Source organism: Pseudophryne corroboree, chromosome 5 (assembly GCF_028390025.1).
Source record: "Pseudophryne corroboree isolate aPseCor3 chromosome 5, aPseCor3.hap2, whole genome shotgun sequence".
Lineage (NCBI taxonomy): Eukaryota > Metazoa > Chordata > Amphibia > Anura > Myobatrachidae > Pseudophryne > Pseudophryne corroboree.
This window is the reverse complement of record NC_086448.1, coordinates 807,524,165-807,531,099: the sequence shown is the minus strand read 5'-3', so window position 1 is coordinate 807,531,099 and position 6,935 is coordinate 807,524,165.

Genomic DNA, 6,935 nt, shown 5'->3' with positions numbered 1-6,935 from the left:
GCTGGCATCTAGAATTAATGCAATGTCCATTTCTGCCAGGAGAGTATTATGGACTCGGCAGTGGACAGGTGATGCTGATTCTAAAAGGCACATGGAGGTTTTGCCTTATAAGGGTGAGGAATTGTTTGGGGACGGTCTTTCGGACCTCGTATCCACAGCAACAGCTGGGAAGTCGACTTTTTTACCTCAGGTTCCCTCACAGCCTAAGAAAGCACCGTATTATCAAGTACAGTCCTTTCGGCCTCAGAAAGGCAAGCGGGTCAGAGGCGCATCCTTTCTGCCCAGAGGCAAGGGGAGAGGGAAAAAGCTGCATCAGACAGCCAGTTCCCAGGAACAAAAATCCTCCCCTGCTTCCACTTAGTCCACCGCATGACGCTGGGGCTCCACAGAGGGGGCCAGGTGCGGTGGGGGCGTGTCTCCGGAACTTCAGCGACCAGTGGGTTCACTCACAGGTGGATCTCTGGGTTCTACAAGTGGTATCTCAGGGATACAAGCTGGAGTTCGAGGCGACTCCCCCTCGCCGTTACCTCAAATCAGCCTTGCCAGCTACTCCCAGAGAAAGGGAGGTAGTACTGGCGGCAATTCACAAGCTGTACCTTCAGCAGGTGATAATAAAAGTTCCCCTCCTTCAACAGGGACGGGGTTACTATTCCACAATGTTTGTGGTACCGAAACCAGACGGTTCTGTGAGACCCATTCTAAATTTGAAATCCTTGAACACTTATGTAAGGAAGTTCAAGTTCAAAATGGAATCGCTCAGGGCGGTTATTGCAAGCCTGGAAAAGGGGGATTTTATGGTGTCGCTGGACATCAAGGATGCTTACCTGCATGTCCCCATTTACCCACCTCACCTGGAGTACCTCAGGTTTGTGGTACAGGACTGTCATTACCAATTCCAGACATTGCCGTTTGGTCTGTCCACGGCACCGAGGGTATTTACCAAGGTAATGGCCGAAATGATGATACTCCTTCGGAAGAAGGGAGTTATAATTATCCCGTACTTGGACGATTTCCTTATAAAGGCGAGGTCCAAGGAGCAGTTGTTAGTCAGCGTAGCACTATCTCGGGAAGTGCTACAACAGCACGGCTGGATTCTAAATATATCCCAAAGTCGCAGCTGATTCCTACGACGCGTCTGCTGTTCTTGGGCATGATTCTGGACACAGAACAGAAGAAGGTGTTTCTACCGGACGAGAAGGCCCAGGAATTATCATCTCTGGTCAGGGACCTCCTGAAACCAAAACAGGTGTCGGTGCATCACTGCACGCGAGTCCTGGGAAAGATGGTAGCTTCTTACGAGGCAATTCCCTTCGGCAGGTTCCATGCAAGGATCTTTCAGTGGGATCTGTTAGACAAGTTGTCTGGATCGCATCTTCAGATGCATCGGTTGATCACCCTGTCCCCGAGGGCCAGGGTGTCTCTGCTGTGGTGGCTGCAGAGGGCTCATCTTCTCGAGGGCCGCAGATTCAGCATACAGGACTGGGTCCTGGTGACCACGGATGCAAGTCTCCGAGGTTGGGGGGCAGTCACTCAGGGAAGAAACTTCCAAGGACAGTGGTCGAGTCAGGAGGCTTCCCTACACATAAATATTCTGGAACTAAGGGCCATTTACAATGCCCTGAGTCAAGCAGAACCCCTGCTTCAAAACCAGCCGGTGCTGATTCAGTCAGACAACATCACGGCGGTCGCCCATGTAAACCGACAGGGCAGCACAAGAAGCAGGATGGCAATGGCAGAAGCCACAAGGATTCTTCGATGGGCGGAGAATCACGTGCTAGCACTGTCAGCAGTGTTCATTCCGGGAGTGTACAACTGGGAAGTAGACTTCCTCAGCAGGCACGACCTCCACCCGGGAGAGTGGGGACTTCATCCAGAAGTCTTCAAGCTGATTGTAAATCGTTGGGAAAGGCCACAGGTGGACATGATGGCGTCCCACCTCAACATAAAGCTAAAAAGATATTGCGCCAGGTCAAGGGACCCTCAGGCGATAGCTGTGGACGCTCTAGTGACACCGTGGGTGTACCAGCCGGTTTATGTGTTCCCTCCTCTTCCTCTCATACCAAAGGTACTGAGGATAATAAGAAAGAGAGGAGTAAGAACTATACTCATCGTTCCGGACTGGCCAAGAAGAACTTGGTACCCAGAACTACAAGAAATGATCTCAGAGGACCCATTGCCTCTACCGCTCCGACAGGACCTGCTACAGCAGGGACCCTGTCTGTTCCTAGACTTACCGCGGCTGCGTTTGACGGCATGGCGGTTGAACGCCGGATCCTAATGGAAAAGGGCATTCCAGATGAAGTCATTCCTACGCTGATAAAAGCTAGGAAGGATGTGACAGCAAAACATTATCACTGCATATGGCGAAAATATGTTGCTTGGTGTGAAGCGAGGAAGGCCCCAACAGAGGAATTTCAGCTGGGTCGATTTCTGCACTTCCTACAGTCAGGAGTGACTATGGGCCTAAAATTGGGATCCATTAAAGTCCAGATTTCGGCCCTGTCTATTTTCTTTCAAAAAGAACTGGCTTCACTGCCTGAAGTTCAGACGTTTGTTAAGGGAGTGCTGCATATTCAGCCCCCTTTTGTGCCTCCAGTGGCACCTTGGGATCTCAACGTTGTGTTGGATTTCCTAAAATCACATTGGTTTGAGCCACTTAAGACCGTGGAGCTAAAATATCTCACGTGGAAGGTGGTCATGCTGTTGGCCTTAGCTTCGGCCAGGCGTGTGTCAGAATTGGCGGCTTTGTCATGTAAAAGCCCATATCTGATTTTCCATATGGACAGGGCGGAATTGAGGACTCGTCCCCAATTTCTTCCTAAGGTGGTATCAGCGTTTCATTTGAACCAACCTATTGTGGTGCCTGCGGCTACTCGGGACTTGGAGGATTCCAAGTTGCTGGACGTAGTCCGGGCCCTGAAAATCTATGTTTCCAGGACGGCTAGAGTCAGAAAAAGTGACTTGCTCTTTATCCTGCATGCACCCAACAAGCTGGGTGCTCCTGCTTCTAAGCAGACTATTGCTCGCTGGATCTGTAGCACGATTCAGCTTGCACATTCTGCGGCTGGACTGCCGCATCCAAAATCAGTGAAAGCCCATTCCACGAGGAAGGTGGGCTCTTCTTGGGCGGCTGCCCGAGGGGTCTCAGCTTTACAACTTTGCCGAGCTGCTACTTGGTCGGGTTCAAACACTTTTGCAAAATTCTACAAGTTTGATACCCTGGCTGAGGAGGACCTTGAGTTTGCTCATTTGGTGCTGCAGAGTCATCCGCACTCTGCCGCCCGTTTGGGAGCTTTGGTATAATCCCCATGGTCCTTACGGAGTACCCAGCATCCACTAGGACGTCAGAAAAAATAAGAATTTACTCACCGGTAATTCTATTTCTCGTAGTCCGTAGTGGATGCTGGGAGCCCGTCCCAAGTGCGGACTCTCTGCAATACATGTATATAGTTATTGCTTAACTAAAGAGTTATTGTTATGAGCCATCTGTTGAATGAGGCTCATTTGTTGTTCATACTGTTAACTGGGTATATTTATCACAAGTTGTACGGTGTGATTGGTGTGGCTGGTATGAGTCTTACCCTGGATTCCAAATCCTTTCCTAGTAATGTCAGCTCTTCCGGGCACAGTTTCCCTAACTGAGGTCTGGAGGAGGGGCATAGAGGGAGGAGCCAGTGCACACCAGATATAGTACCTAATCTTTCTTTTAAGAGTGCCCAGTCTCCTGTGGAGCCCGTCTATTCCCCATGGTCCTTACGGAGTACCCAGCATCCACTACGGACTACGAGAAATAGAATTACCGGTGAGTAAATTCTTATTTATTATTATTATTATTATTATTATTATTATTATTATTATTATTATTATTATTATTTTAAACATTCATAATAGTATTTGTTCTACAAGTTATTTTAAAAATCCCTCATCAGGTTATAAGAACATGGCTGCAAAAGGCTATCTGCTTTCAGCATGTTATATGTTGGCAGAGGGGGGAGAAAGAGGGGGAGGCGTTTACTGTACAAAGTGCATGCAGAGCTCAGATGGGCGTTCCAAAGCCTCTCTGCTTATTATATGATGTGTCATGCGACTGTGGCTGCCATGACGGTCAGAAAACACAGGGCCTGATTCTTGTTTGTAAGTAAAGTGAAAAAAGCAAGCAACTAGGCAAACCCATGTTGCACTGCAGGTGGGGCAGAGGTAACGTGCAGAGGGATTAGATTTGGGTGGGGTGTGTTCAAAGTGAAATCTAAATTGCAGTGTAAAAATAAAGCTGTCTAACGTTTGTGGGCTACATGAAAAAGCAGCCAGTATTTACCCTGCACAGAAAAAATTTAAATGTACTTACTTCCCATGCATTGCAGCGCGGTTTGTTCCCGACACAAAGTTACTGACAATCATGAATCAGGCCCTCCGTGCAGAACTATAAATCATTTTCTGATGGAAACAAAAAAAAAAAAAAAAAAAACAGTGAATACCAATGTCATCCTTATAGTCTCCCCAGTGATCTATGTCCCAAATGATAAACAGCAGGATCAGTGTCCATTTTGGCCTCACATATGCATGGACACACTGTATAGGAACCAGCTCTTAAGCATCTTGGGAAGTGCAACCAGTCACTTCAAGCATCATTAAGACCTATCGATTTAGCCTGGAAGACAAATTTTATAGACAATGATTACCAAATCCTTGATAATAATCTAATGAAATCTGATTATTAGATCAATTCTGGTTATTTCAGTGCATATAACCTGCAATGTCGGTGCAAGTGTCATTCTTAGACCAACCAGCAGTCAATCAGTTAAGGAACTACTGTTTTTGCAGCAGGTGCAGTGGACACACACACACACACACACACACACACACACACACACACACACACACACACACAGGGCAGCCATCAGGGGGAAACTGTGGGGACTGGTGTCCCAGGCCCTTACAAAGAGTAGGACCCACCCATGGCTCCTACTACCAATACCTGTAGAGCTGCAGAGTGAAGACTCCTTAAAACAAGTCTTCAACTGTGCATCAGCTCTCTGTGAACCGTTCCTGTAGGTCCACGACACTCCACCTATATGTAATATCACAATATATGACATCACATAGGTGTGGAGTGGTGTGGCAGAATCTTATTTTGGGTGGGGGGAGAAGTCCTGGCTCTTATGTTAGTCCCGGGCCCCACAATTTCTGATGGCAGCCATATATCTTGTAAGGAGCTCAAGGTAGGGGTGCCCTCTCCTGTGGTAGATGGGCACCCAGTGGCGTCACAAGGCGGGTGCGGGGGGTGCGGCCCGCACCCGGGTGTGACACCTGGAGGGGGTGACACCAAATGTCAGCTCCTCCGTAGTGACAGGAGCCAGGTGCTGCAGTGTGAAATTCCGCTACAGCACCCGGCTCCTGTCATAGCAGAGGAGCCGACAGCACACTGAGACCGTCTGTGGGGGAAGCCCAGCATCTCCGGAGATGCTGGGCACGCCCCCAGAGTGACGATACCAGTATCCCCGCGAAGCCATGCCCCCTAGCTGTAAGGCCACGCCCCCTTTTTTGCCGCGATCGCGGCAGTACATCAGGGGTGCGCACCGGGTGTCACCACACCTGGTGACGCCTCTGTGGGCACCTCTAAACACACAGCAGTCAGGAAACAGCACATCAGTTCAGGGATTATGTGCAAACTAGCCATAGCTAGGGTTATTGTGCAATACAGATAAACAAAACATAAAATAAATCCTAGTGAGTCCCAAACTTTTTTGAATCACGGTGCCCTAGAGTATCAGAATCTTGTCACGGTACACCTAGTCCAAAAGTTTCTTATTGAGAAATTTAGAAAGAGATATTAAATGAAGCCAATTGTGTTTATATGTAATTCTTTGGTTCAATTGTGTGGTGAGGGACAGGATTTGCTCCTGTTTGTCCACATATGTTATGATTGGCGGCCACCAGCACTGGTTTTGTCTATTACATTGACCATAAATAATTTAAATTGGTCATGGACCACCAATCCAAGGCACCATACCATGAAAGTGTTCCGAGGCACCCCAGGGCAGTGGCAAACGCAGGATTTGCATGGGGGGGTTTCCAGAACTGGGTGGAGCCAATCACGGGGGTGGGGACTGAGGTGACCCAGTATATGCTGGGTCCGTAAAACTAGTGTGTCTGTGTATGTATATATATATATATATATATATATATACACACATACATACACACATATCTACACATGTATATATACCGTATATACACCTATATATATATATATATATATATACACAGCATATTAAACATGCATACACATATATATATATATATATATATATCTATCCAAGAAGAGTACAGGCACTCACTACTTCCTTGATGATAATGAATTTATTATACCTCATAGGTGTATCTCACACAGAGATGAACGACAGCATGTCAGCAAAAATGGCGACGTTTCGGCTCCATCCGAGCCTTTGTCAAGACAGACAAAATCACATCAGGTAGCTGGGTGTTAATCTGATGTAATTTTGTCTGTCGAAACACCTTTACTGGCCTCTACAGGTGCAAGTACTAATCAGCCTGATCCCAAAATGGTCCTAATGGATGGTGAATGATCTCTCTCTCTCCATCCATACTCCCAGGGACCCTTAACCGGCTTTTAATAAAGCTCAAAATCTAAGCAAGTATGTTTTGCAGAAACAGACATTTTTCTGGTGGTTTAAATGATATAGGTCAGAATCCTGGGACAATTGTATGTCCTGTTTATAACTTTACCAGTGCTGTTATCACATATCCCCCTCCCCCCCTCCCCCTTTGTTTGAACCTGTGGGATAGAACAACTGTTGCTCTTAAACAAAAAACATGAGATAGCTCTTATCACTATATATTAGCCCAAGTCTGTGACTCTGTGTGTGGCCGTAATGCTGGGTGAAGTCACAGGCACAGATCTGGCCAGGAACAGT